This window comes from Thermobia domestica, chromosome 18 (assembly GCF_964235325.1).
Source record: "Thermobia domestica chromosome 18, izTheDome1.hap1.1, whole genome shotgun sequence".
Taxonomy (NCBI): Eukaryota; Metazoa; Arthropoda; class Insecta; order Zygentoma; family Lepismatidae; genus Thermobia; species Thermobia domestica.
The window spans coordinates 108,470,642-108,485,689 of record NC_137471.1 but is presented as its reverse complement, the minus strand read 5'-3'; positions in this window follow the sequence as shown (position 1 = coordinate 108,485,689).

Here is a 15,048-nt window from a genome sequence, read left to right as displayed (position 1 = left end):
GTGTTCTCATCGAAAACGTAAGGGTTAAAGTCGTTCATGTGGGATATATCTTACCTCCTTCATCATTTTATAATTTTTCTGCTAATTTGTGCCTTTCGTATCTATCCTGATGTGTAGAATGTGAAAACAGCATATTTTGTTCTGACATTGAAATACATATACAGGGTGCAGCAAAATTAACCGTTGCAGAAGACAAGATAATATTTCGTTTTCAGGAAAATATAAACGTTTTCTATAATTAGCGTATTTTCTCTTTGTGTTGCGTAAAAATACACATATTTGAACTTCGGGTGTCATATGCAAGCAACATAGTGGTGTGTCAGGGAAGGGGTGTGCAGTGAAATATGCGTTATTTTGAAAAAAACACAAAAGTAGTACCAAAAATGGTAGAGAATAAGGTACTTGTTATCAACCATAGGGATCCCGGTTTGGGATCTCTATGAAAGATGTGCCTGCACTGCAATTTGAGCTTTATTTCGTGAAAATATGTTAAATAGTTCGGAAGATATAGACCAAAACAGATTATAATACACAACAATTAGTAACAATTCAATATGTACATATTGACATACGATATATTGTCAGAAGGTTGCCAACCAACAGTTTTACGTGAAATAAGAAAATTATAAGAAAACTGAATAATTCAGTGGTAATTCGAATCAATTTTTGACAGAAGGTGTGCGTCACGTGATCTCATCGAAAACGTAAGGGTTAAAGTCGTTCATGTATTATATATCTTGCTTACTTCATCATTTTATAATTTTTCTGCTAATTTGTGCCTTTCGTATCTATCCTGATGTGTTGAATATGAAAACAGCATATTTTGTTCTGACATCGAAATATATATACAGGGTGCAGCAAAATTTACCGTTGCAGAAGACAAGATAATATTTCGTTTTCAGGAAAATATAAACGTTTTCTATAATTAGGGTATTTTCTCTTTGTGTTACGTAAAAATACACATATTTGAACTTCGGGTGTCATATGCAAGCAACATAGTGGTGTGTCAGGGAAGGGGTTTGCAGTGAAATATGCGTTATTTTGAAAAAAACACAAAAGTAGTACCAAAAATTGTAAAAAATAAGGTACTTGATATCAACCTTAGGGATTCCGGTTTGGGATCTTTATGAAAGATGTGCCTACTCTGCAATTTGAGCTGAATTTCGTGAAAATATGTTAAATAGTTATGAAGATAGATACCAAAACAGATTATAATACACAACAATTCGTAACAATTCAATATGTAACTATTGACATATGATATATTGTCAGAAGGTTGCCATCCAATAGTTTTACGTGAAATATGAAAATTATAAGAAAAGTGAATAACTCAGTGGTAATTGGAATCAATTTTTGACAGAAGGTGTGCGTCACGTGATCTCATCGAAAAGGTAAAGATTAAAGTCGGTCATGTAGGATATATCTTACTACCTTCATCATTTTATAATTTTTCTGCTAATTTGTGCCTTTCGTATCTATCCTGATGTGTAGAATGTGAAAACAGCATATTTTGTTCTGACATCGAAATATATATACAGGGTGCAGCAAAATTAACCGTTGCAGAAGACAAGATAATATTTCGTTTTCAGGAAAATATAAACGTTTTCTATAATTATTGTATTGTCTCTTTATGTTACGTAAAAATACACATATTTGAACTTCGGATGTCATATGCAAGCAACATAGTGGTGTTTCAGGGAAGGGGTGTGCAGTGAAATATGCGTTATTTTGATAAAAACACAAAAGTAGTACCAAAAATGGTAAAGAATAAGGTACTTGATATCAACCATAGGGATCCTGGTTTGGGATCTCTATGAAAGATGTGCCTGCTCTGCAGTTTGAGCTTTATTTCGTGAAAATATGTTAAATAGTTCGGAAGATATAGATCAAAACAGATTATAATTGCAACAATTCGTAACAATTCAATATGTACATATTAACATATGATATATTGTCAGAAGGTTGCTAACCGACAGTTTAACGTGAAATAAAAAAATATATAAGAAAAATGAATAACTCAGTGGTAATTGGAATCAATTTTTGAAAGAAGGTGCGCGTCATGTGATCTCATTGAAAAGGTAAGGGTTAAAGTCCTTCATGTATTATATATCTTGCTTACTTCATCATTTTATAATTTTTCTGCTAATTTGTGCCTTTCGTATCTATCCTGATGTGTTGAATATGAAAACAGCATATTTTGTTCTGACATCGAAATATATATACAGGGTGCAGCAAAATTAACCGTTGCAGAAGACAAGATAATATTTCGTTTTCAGGAAAATATAAACGTTTTCTATAATTAGGGTATTTTCTATTTGATTTACGTAAAAATACACATATTTGAACTTCGGGTGTCATATGCAAGCAACATAGTGGTGTGTCAGGAAAGGGATTTGCAGTTTTATTTTGAAAAAAAACACAAAAGTAGTACCAAAAATGGTAAAGAATAAGGTACTTGATATCAACCATAGGGATCCCGGTTTGGGATCTCTATGAAAGATGTGCCTGCACTGCAGTTTGAGCTTTATTTCGTGAAAATATGTTAAATAGTTCGGAAGATATAGACCAAAACAGATTATAATACGCAACAATTCGTAACAATTCAATATGTACATATTGACATATGATATATTGTCAGAAGGTTGCCAACCAACAGTTTTACGTGAAATAAGAAAATTATAAGAAAAGTGAATAACTGAGTGGTAATTGGAATCAATTTTTGACAGAAGGTGTGCGTCACGTGTTCTCATCGAAAACGTAAGGGTTAAAGTCGTTCATGTGGGATATATCTTACCTCCTTCATCATTTTATAATTTTTCTGCTAATTTGTGCCTTTCGTATCTATCCTGATGTGTAGAATGTGAAAACAGCATATTTTGTTCTGACATTGAAATACATATACAGGGTGCAGCAAAATTAACCGTTGCAGAAGACAAGATAATATTTCGTTTTCAGAAAAATATAAACGTTTTCTATAATTAACGTATTTTCTCTTTGTGTTACGAAAAAATACACATATTTGAACTTCGGGTGTCATATGCAAGCAACATAGTGGTGTGTCAGGGAAGGGGTGTGCAGTGAAATATGCGTTATTTTGAAAAAAACACAAAAGTAGTACAAAAAATGGTAGAGAATAACGTACTTGATATCAACCATAGGGATCCCGGTTTGGGACCTCTATGAAAGATGTGCCTGCACTGCAATTTGAGCTTTATTTCGTGAAAATATGTTAAATAGTTCGGAAGATATAGACCAAAACAGATTATAATACACAACAATTAGTAACAATTCAATATGTACATATTGACATACGATATATTGTCAGAAGGTTGCCAACCAACAGTTTTACGTGAAATAAGAAAATTATAAGAAAACTGAATAATTCAGTGGTAATTCGAATCAATTTTTGACAGAAGGTGTGCGTCACGTGATCTCATCGAAAACGTAAGGGTTAAAGTCGTTCATGTATTATATATCTTGCTTACTTCATCATTTTATAATTTTTCTGCTAATTTGTGCCTTTCGTATCTATCCTGATGTGTTGAATATGAAAACAGCATATTTTGTTCTGACATCGAAATATATATACAGGGTGCAGCAAAATTTACCGTTGCAGAAGACAAGATAATATTTCGTTTTCAGGAAAATATAAACGTTTTCTATAGTTAGGGTATTTTCTCTTTGTGTTACGTAAAAATACACATATTTGAACTTCGGGTGTCATATGCAAGCAACATAGTGGTGTGTCAGGGAAGGGGTTTGCAGTGAAATATGCGTTATTTTGAAAAAAACACAAAAGTAGTACCAAAAATTGTAAAAAATAAGGTACTTGATATCAACCTTAGGGATGCCGGTTTGGGATCTTTATGAAAGATGTGCCTACTCTGCAATTTGAGCTGAATTTCGTGAAAATATGTTAAATAGTTATGAAGATAGATACCAAAACAGATTATAATACACAACAATTCGTAACAATTCAATATGTAACTATTGACATATGATATATTGTCAGAAGGTTGCCATCCAATAGTTTTACGTGAAATATGAAAATTATAAGAAAAGTGAATAACTCAGTGGTAATTGGAATCAATTTTTGACAGAAGGTGTGCGTCACGTGATCTCATCGAAAAGGTAAAGATTAAAGTCGGTCATGTAGGATATATCTTACTACCTTCATCATTTTATAATTTTTCTGCTAATTTGTGCCTTTCGTATCTATCCTGATGTGTAGAATGTGAAAACAGCATATTTTGTTCTGACATCGAAATATATATACAGGGTGCAGCAAAATTAACCGTTGCAGAAGACAAGATAATATTTCGTTTTCAGGAAAATATAAACGTTTTCTATAATTATTGTATTGTCTCTTTATGTTACGTAAAAATACACATATTTGAACTTCGGATGTCATATGCAAGCAACATAGTGGTGTTTCAGGGAAGGGGTGTGCAGTGAAATATGCGTTATTTTGATAAAAACACAAAAGTAGTACCAAAAATGGTAAAGAATAAGGTACTTGATATCAACCATAGGGATCCTGGTTTGGGATCTCTATGAAAGATGTGCCTGCTCTGCAGTTTGAGCTTTATTTCGTGAAAATATGTTAAATAGTTCGGAAGATATAGATCAAAACAGATTATAATTGCAACAATTCGTAACAATTCAATATGTACATATTAACATATGATATATTGTCAGAAGGTTGCTAACCGACAGTTTAACGTGAAATAAAAAAATATATAAGAAAAATGAATAACTCAGTGGTAATTGGAATCAATTTTTGAAAGAAGGTGCGCGTCATGTGATCTCATTGAAAAGGTAAGGGTTAAAGTCCTTCATGTATTATATATCTTGCTTACTTCATCATTTTATAATTTTTCTGCTAATTTGTGCCTTTCGTATCTATCCTGATGTGTTGAATATGAAAACAGCATATTTTGTTCTGACATCGAAATATATATACAGGGTGCAGCAAAATTAACCGTTGCAGAAGACAAGATAATATTTCGTTTTCAGGAAAATATAAACGTTTTCTATAATTAGGGTATTTTCTCTTTGTGTTACGTAAAAATACACATATTTGAACTTCGGGTGTCATATGCAAGCAACATAGTGGTGTGTCAGGAAAGGGATTTGCAGTTTTATTTTGAAAAAAAAAACACAAAAGTAGTACCAAAAATGGTAAAGAATAAGGTACTTGATATCAACCATAGGGATCCCGGTTTGGGATCTCTATGAAAGATGTGCCTGCACTGCAGTTTGAGCTTTATTTCGTGAAAATATCTTAAATAGTTCGGAAGATATAGACCAAAACAGATTATAATACGCAACAATTCGTAACAATTCAATATGTACATATTGACATATGATATATTGTCAGAAGGTTGCCAACCAACAGTTTTACGTGAAATAAGAAAATTATAAGAAAAGTGAATAACTGAGTGGTAATTGGAATCAATTTTTGACAGAAGGTGTGCGTCACGTGTTCTCATCGAAAACGTAAGGGTTAAAGTCGTTCATGTGGGATATATCTTACCTCATTCATCATTTTATAATTTTTCTGCTAATTTGTGCCTTTCGTATCTATCCTGATGTGTAGAATGTGAAAACAGCATATTTTGTTCTGACATTGAAATACATATACAGGGTGCAGCAAAATTAACCGTTGCAGAAGACAAGATAATATTTCGTTTTCAGAAAAATATAAACGTTTTCTATAATTAACGTATTTTCTCTTTGTGTTACGAAAAAATACACATATTTGAACTTCGGGTGTCATATGCAAGCAACATAGTGGTGTGTCAGGGAAGGGGTGTGCAGTGAAATATGCGTTATTTTGAAAAAAACACAAAAGTAGTACCAAAAATGGTAGAGAATAAGGTACTTGATATCAACCATAGGGATCCCGGTTTGGGACCTCTATGAAAGATGTGCCTGCACTGCAATTTGAGCTTTATTTCGTGAAAATATGTTAAATAGTTCGGAAGATATAGACCAAAACAGATTATAATACACAACAATTAGTAACAATTCAATATGTACATATTGACATACGATATATTGTCAGAAGGTTGCCAACCAACAGTTTTACGTGAAATAAGAAAATTATAAGAAAACTGAATAATTCAGTGGTAATTCGAATCAATTTTTGACAGAAGGTGTGCGTCACGTGATCTCATCGAAAACGTAAGGGTTAAAGTCGTTCATGTATTATATATCTTGCTTACTTCATCATTTTATAATTTTTCTGCTAATTTGTGCCTTTCGTATCTATCCTGATGTGTAGAATGTGAAAACAGCATATTTTGTTCTGACATCGAAATATATATACAGGGTGCAGCAAAATTAACCGTTGCAGAAGACAAGATAATATTTCGTTTTCAGGAAAATATAAACGTTTTCTATAATTAGGGTATTGTCTCTTTATGTTACGTAAAAATACACATATTTGAACTTCGGATGTCATATGCAAGCAACATAGTGGTGTTTCAGGGAAGGGGTGTGCAGTGAAATATGCGTTATTTTGATAAAAACACAAAAGTAGTACCAAAAATAGTAAAGAATAAGGTACTTGATGTCAACCATAGGGATCCTGGTTTGGGATCTCTATGAAAGATGTGCCTGCTCTGCAGTTTGAGCTTTATTTCGTGAAAATATGTTAAATAGTTCGGAAGATATAGATCAAAACAGATTATAATAGACAACAATTCGTAACAATTCAATATGTACATATTAACATATGATATATTGTCAGAAGGTTGCTAACCGACAGTTTTACGTGAAATAAAAAATATATAAGAAAAGTGAATAACTCAGTGGTAATTGGAATCAATTTTTGAAAGAAGGTGCGCGTCATGTGATCTCATTGAAAAGGTAAGGGTTAAAGTCCTTCATGTATTATATATCTTGCTTACTTCATCATTTTATAATTTTTCTGCTAATTTGTGCCTTTCGTATCTATCCTGATGTGTTGAATATGAAAACAGCATATTTTGTTCTGACATCGAAATATATATACAGGGTGCAGCAAAATTAACCGTTGCAGAAGACAAGATAATATTTCGTTTTCAGGAAAATATAAACGTTTTCTATAATTAGGGTATTTTCTCTTTGTGTTACGTAAAAATACACATATTTGAACTTCGGGTGTCATATGCAAGCAACATAGTGGTGTGTCAGGAAAGGGATTTGCAGTTTTATTTTGAAAAAAACACAAAAGTAGTACCAAAAATGGTAAAGAATAAGGTACTTGATATCAACCATAGGGATCCCGGTTTGAGATCTCTATGAAAGATGTGCCTGCACTGTAGTTTGAGCTTTATTTCGTGAAAATATGTTAAATAGTTCGGAAGATATAGACCAAAACAGATTATAATACACAACAATTCGTAACAATTCAATATGTAAGTATTGACATATGATATATTTTCAGAAGGTTGCCAACCAACAGTTTTACGTGAAATAAGAAAATTATAAGAAAAGTGAAAAACTGAGTGATAATTGGAATCAATTTTTGACAGAAGGTGTGCGTCACGTGTTCTCATCGAAAACGTAAGGGTTAAAGTCGTTCATGTGGGATATATCTTACCTCCTTCATCATTTTATAATTTTTCTGCTAATTTGTGCCTTTCGTATCTATCCTGATTTGTAGAATGTGAAAACAGCATATTTTGTTCTGACATTGAAATATATATACAGGGTGCAGCAAAATTAACCGTTGCAGAAGACAAGATAATATTTCGTTTTCAGGAAAATATAAACGTTTTGTATAATTAGCGTATTTTCTCTTTGTGTTACGTAAAAATACACATATTTGAACTTCGGGTGTCATATGCAAGCAACATAGTGGTGTGTCAGGGAAGGGGTGTGCAGTGAAATATGCGTTATTTTGAAAAAAACACAAAAGTAGTACCAAAAATGGTAGAGAATAAGGTACTTGATATCAACAATAGGGATCCCGGTTTGGGATCTCTATGAAAGATATGCCTGCACTGCAGTTTGAGCTTTATCTCGTGAAAATATGTTAAATAGTTCGGAAGATATAGATCAAAACAGATTACAATACACAACAATTCGTAACAATTCAATATGTACATATTGACATATGATATATTGTCAGAAGGTAGCTAACCGACAGTTTTACGTGAAATAAAAAAATATATAAGAAAAGTGAATAACTCAGTGGTAATTGGAATCAATTTTTGAAAGAAGGTGCGCGTCATGTGATCTCATTGAAAAGGTAAGGGTTAAAGTCCTTCATGTATTATATATCTTGCTTACTTCATCATTTTATAATTTTTCTGCTAATTTGTGCCTTTCGTATCTATCCTGATGTGTTGAATATGAAAACAGCATATTTTGTTCTGACATCGAAATATATATACAGGGTGCAGCAAAATTAACCGTTGCAGAAGACAAGATAATATTTCGTTTTCAGGAAAATATAAACGTTTTCTATAATTAGGGTATTTTCTCTTTGTGTTACGTAAAAATACACATATTTGAACTTCGGGTGTCATATGCAAGCAACATAGTGGTGTGTCAGGAAAGGGATTTGCAGTTTTATTTTGAAAAAAAAACACAAAAGTAGTACCAAAAATGGTAAAGAATAAGGTACTTGATATCAACCATAGGGATCCCGGTTTGGGATCTCTATGAAAGATGTGCCTGCACTGCAGTTTGAGCTTTATTTCGTGAAAATATGTTAAATAGTTCGGAAGATATAGACCAAAACAGATTATAATACACAACAATTAGTAACAATTCAATATGTACATATTGACATACGATATATTGTCAGAAGGTTGCCAACCAACAGTTTTACGTGAAATAAGAAAATTATAAGAAAACTGAATAATTCAGTGGTAATTCGAATCAATTTTTGACAGAAGGTGTGCGTCACGTGATCTCATCGAAAACGTAAGGGTTAAAGTCGTTGATGTATTATATATCTTGCTTACTTCATCATTTTATAATTTTTCTGCTAATTTGTGCCTTTCGTATCTATCCTGATGTGTTGAATATGAAAACAGCATATTTTGTTCTGACATCGAAATATATATACAGGGTGCAGCAAAATTTATGGTTGCAGAAGACAAGATAATATTTCGTTTTCAGGAAAATATAAACGTTTTTTTTAATTAGGGTATTTTCTCTTTGTGTTACGTAAAAATACACATATTTGAACTTCGGGTGTCATATGCAAGCAACATAGTGGTGTGTCAGGAAAGGGGTTTGCAGTTTTATTTTGAAAAAAACACAAAAGTAGTACCAAAAATGGTAAAGAATAAGGTACTTGATATCAACCATAGGGATTCCGGTTTGAGGTGTCTATGAAAGATGTCCCTGCACTGCAGTTTGAGCTGAATTTCGTGAAAATATGTTAAATAGTTATGAAGATAGATACCAAAACAGATTATAATACACAACAATTCGTAATAATTCAATATGTAACTATTGACATATGATATATTGTCAGAAGGTTGCCAACCAATAGTTTTACGTGAAATAAGAAAATTATAAGAAAAGTGAATAACTCAGTGGTAATTGGAATCAATTTTTGACAGAAGGTGTGCGTCACGTGATCTCATCGAAAAGGTAAAGATTAAAGTCGGTCATGTAGGATATATCTTACTACCTTCATCATTTTATAATTTTTCTGCTAATTTGTGCCTTTCGTATCTATCCTGATGTGTAGAATGTGAAAACAGCATATTTTGTTCTGACATCGAAATATATATACAGGGTGCAGCAAAATTAACCGTTGCAGAAGACAAGATAATATTTCGCTTTCAGGAAAATATAAACGTTTTCTATAATTAGCGTATTTTCTCTTTGTGTTACGTAAAAATACACATATTTGAACTTCGGGTGTCATATGCAAGCAACATAGTGGTGTGTCAGGGAAGGGGTGTGCAGTGAAATATGCGTTATTTTGAAAAAAACACAAAAGTAGTACCAAAAATGGTAGAGAATAAGGTACTTGATATCAACCATAGGGATCCCGGTTTGGGATCTCTATGAAAGATGTGCCTGCTCTGCAATTTGAGCTTTATTTCGTGAAAATATGTTAAATAGTTCGGAAGATATAGACCAAAACAGATTATAATACACAACAATTAGTAACAATTCAATATGTACATATTGACATACGATATATTGTCAGAAGGTTGCCAACCAACAGTTTTACGTGAAATAAGAAAATTATAAGAAAACTGAATAATTCAGTGGTAATTCGAATCAATTTTTGACAGAAGTTGTGCGTCACGTGTTCTCATCGAAATCGTAAGGGTTAAAGTCGTTCATGTATTATATATCTTGCTTACTTCATCATTTTATAATTTTTCTGCTAATTTGTGCCTTTCGTATCTATCCTGATGTGTTGAATATGAAAACAGCATATTTTGTTCTGACATCGAAATATATATACAGGGTGCAGCAAAATTTACCGTTGCAGAAGACAAGATAATATTTCGTTTTCAGGAAAATATAAACGTTTTCTATAATTAGGGTATTGTCTCTTTATGTTACGTAAAACTACACATATTTGAACTTCGGATGTCATATGCAAGCAACATAGTGATGTTTCAGGGAAGGGGTGTGCAGTGAAATATGCGTTATTTTGATAAAAACACAAAAGTAGTACCAAAAATGGTAAAGAATAAGGTACTTGATATCAACCATAGGGATCCTGGTTTGGGACCTCTATGAAAGATGTGCCTGCACTGCAGTTTGAGCTTTATTTCGTGAAAATATGTTAAATAGTTCGGAAGATATAGATCAAAACAGATTATAATAGACAACAATTCGTAACAATTCAATATGTACATATTAACATATGATATATTGTCAGAAGGTTGCTAACCGACAGTTTTACGTGAAATAAAAAAATATATAAGAAAAGTGAATAACTCAGTGGTAATTGTAATCAATTTTTGAAAGAAGGTGCGCGTCATGTGATCTCATTGAAAAGGTAAGGGTTAAAGTCCTTCATGTATTATATATCTTGCTTACTTCATCATTTTATAATTTTTCTGCTAATTTGTGCCTTTCGTATCTATCCTGATGTGTTGAATATGAAAACAGCATATTTTGTTCTGACATCGAAATATATATACAGGGTGCAGAAAAATTAACCGTTGCAGAAGACAAGATAATATTTCGTTTTCAGGAAAATATAAACGTTTTCTATAATTAGGGTATTTTCTCTTTGTGTTACGTAAAAATACACATATTTGAACTTCGGGTGTCATATGCAAGCAACATAGTGGTGTGTCAGGAAAGGGATTTGAAGTTTTATTTTGAAAAAAACACAAAAGTAGTACCAAAAATGGTAAAGAATAAGGTACTTGATATCAACCATAGGGATTCCGGTTTGAGGTGTCTATGAAAGATGTCCCTGTACTGCAGTTTGAGCTGAATTTCGTGAAAATATGTTAAATAGTTATGAAGATAGATACCAAAACAGATTATAATACACAACAATTCGTAATAATTCAATATGTAACTATTGACATATGATATATTGTCAGAAGGTTGCCAACCAATAGTTTTACGTGAAATAAGAAAATTATAAGAAAAGTGAATAACTCAGTGGTAATTGGAATCAATTTTTGACAGAAGGTGTGCGTCACGTGATCTCATCGAAAAGGTAAAGATTAAAGTCGGTCATGTAGGATATATCTTACTACCTTCATCATTTTATAATTTTTCTGCTAATTTGTGCCTTTCGTATCTATCCTGATGTGTAGAATGTGAAAACAGCATATTTTGTTCTGACGTCGAAATATATATACAGGGTGCAGCAAAATTAACCGTTGCAGAAGACAAGATAATATTTCGTTTTCAGGAAAATATAAACGTTTTCTATAATTAGGGTATTGTCTCTTTATGTTACGTAAAAATACACATATTTGAACTTCGGATGTCATATGCAAGCAACATAGTGGTGTTTCAGGGAAGGGGTGTGCAGTGAAATATGCGTTATTTTGATAAAAACACAAAAGTAGTACCAAAAATGGTAAAGAATAACGTACTTGATATCAACCATAGGGATCCTGGTTTGGGATCTCTATGAAAGATGTGCCTGCACTGCAGTTTGAGCTTTATTTCGTGAAAATATGTTAAATAGTTCGGAAGATATAGATCAAAACAGATTATAATAGACAACAATTCGTAACAATTCAATATGTACATGTTAACATATGATATATTGTCAGAAGGTTGCTAACCGACAGTTTTACGTGAAATAAAAAAAATATATAAGAAAAGTGAATAACTCAGTGGTAATTGGAATCAATTTTTGAAAGAAGGTGCGCGTCATGTGATCTCATTGAAAAGGTAAGGGTTAAAGTCCTTCATGTATTATATATCTTGCTTACTTCATCATTTTATAATTTTTCTGCTAATTTGTGCCTTTCGTATCTATCCTGATGTGTTGAATATGAAAACAGTATATTTTGTTCTGACATCGAAATATATATACAGGGTGCAGCAAAATTAACCGTTGCAGAAGACAAGGTAATATTTCGTTTTCAGGAAAATATAAACGTTTTCTATAATTAGGGTATTTTCTCTTTGTGTTACGTAAAAATACACATATTTGAACTTCGGGTGTCATATGCAAGCAACATAGTGGTGTGTCAGGAAAGGGATTTGCAGTTTCATTTTGAAAAAAAACACAAAAGTAGTACCAAAAATGGTAAAGAATAAGGTACTTGATATCAACCATAGGGATCCCGGTTTGGGATCTCTATGAAAGATGTGCCTGCACTGCAGTTTGAGCTTTATTACGTGAAAATATGTTAAACAGTTCGGAAGATATAGACCAAAACAGATTATAATACGCAACAATTAGTAACAATTCAATATGTACATATTGACATATGATATATTGTCAGAAGGTTGCCAACCAACAGTTTTACGTGAAATAAGAAAATTATAAGAAAAGTGAATAACTGAGTGGTAATTCGAATCAATTTTTGACAGAAGGTGTGCGTCACTTGATCTCATCGAAAACGTAAGGGTTAAAGTCGTTCATGTAGAATATAACTTACTATCTTCATCATTTTTTTAATTTTTCTGCTAATTTGTGCCTTTCGTGTCTATCCTGATGTGTAGAATGTGAAAACAGCATATTTTGTTCTGACATCGAAATATATATACAGGGTGCAGCAAAATTAACCGTTGCTGAAGACAAGATAATATTTCGTTTTCAGGAAAATATAAACGTTTTCTATAATTAGGGTATTTTCTCTTTGTGTTACGTAAAAATACACATATTTTAACTTCGGGTGTCATATGCAAGCAACATAGTGGTGTTTCAGGGAAGGGGTGTGCAGTGAAATATGCGTTATTTTGAAAAAAAAAACACAAAAGTAGTACCAAAAATGGTAAAGAATAAGGTACTTGATATCAATCATAGGGATTCCGGTTTGGGGTGTCTATGAAAGATATGCCTGCACTGCAGTTTGAGCTTTATTTCGTGAAAATATGTTAAATAGTTCGGAAGATATAGATCAAAACAGATTATAATACACAACAATTCGTAACAATTCAATATGTACATATTGAAATATGATATATTGTCAGAAGATTGCTAACAGACAGTTTTACGTGAAATAAAAAAATATATAAGAAAAGTGAATAACTCAGTGGTAATTGGAATCCATTTTTGAAAGAAGGTGCGCGTCATGTGATCTCATTGAAAAGGTAAGGGTTAAAGTCCTTCATGTATTATATATCTTGCTTACTTCATCATTTTATAATTTTTCTGCTAATTTGTGCCTTTCGTATCTATCCTGATGTGTTGAATATGAAAACAGCATATTTTGTTCTGACATCGAAATATATATACAGGGTGCAGCAAAATTAACCGTTGCAGAAGACAAGATAATATTTCGTTTTCAGGAAAATATAAACGTTTTCTATAATTAGGGTATTTTCTCTTTGTGTTACGTAAAAATACACATATTTGAACTTCGGGTGTCATATGCAAGGAACATAGTGGTGTGTCAGGGAAGGGTTTTGCAGTGAAATATGCGTTATTTTGAAAAAAACACAAAAGTAGTACCAAAAATTGTAAAAAATAAGGTACTTGATATCAACCTTAGGGATGCCGGTTTGGGATCTTTATGAAAGATGTGCCTGCTCTGCAATTTGAGCTGAATTTCGTGAAAATATGTTAAATAGTTATGAAGATAGATACCAAAACAGATTATAATACACAACAATTCGTAACAATTCAATATGTAACTATTGACATATGATATATTGTCAGAAGGTTGCCAACCAATAGTTTTACGTGAAATAAGAAAATTATAAGAAAAGTGAATAACTCAGTGGTAATTGGAATCAATTTTTGACAGAAGGTGTGCGTCACGTGATCTCATCGAAAAGGTAAAGATTAAAGTCGGTCATGTAGGATATATCTTACTACCTTCATCATTTTATAATTTTTCTGCTAATTTGTGCCTTTCGTATCTATCCTGATGTGTAGAATGTGAAAACAGCATATTTTGTTCTGACATTGAAATATATATACAGGGTGCAGCAAAATTAACCGTTGCAGAAGACAAGATAATATTTCGCTTTCAGGAAAATATAAACGTTTTCTATAATTAGCGTATTTTCTCTTTGTGTTACGTAAAAATACACATATTTGAACTTCGGGTGTCATATGCAAGCAACATAGTGGTGTGTCAGGGAAGGGGTGTGCAGTGAAATATGCGTTATTTTGAAAAAAACACAAAAGTAGTACCAAAAATGGTAGAGAATAAGGTACTTGATATCAACCATAGGGATCCCGGTTTGGGATCTCTATGAAAGATGTGCCTGCACTGCAATTTGAGCTTTATTTCGTGAAAATATGTTAAATAGTTCGGAAGATATAGACCAAAACAGATTATAATACACAACAATTAGTAACAATTCAATATGTACATATTGACATACGATATATTGTCAGAAGGTTGCCAACCAACAGTTTTACGTGAAATAAGAAAATTATAAGAAAACTGAATAATTCAGTGGTAATTCGAATCAATTTTT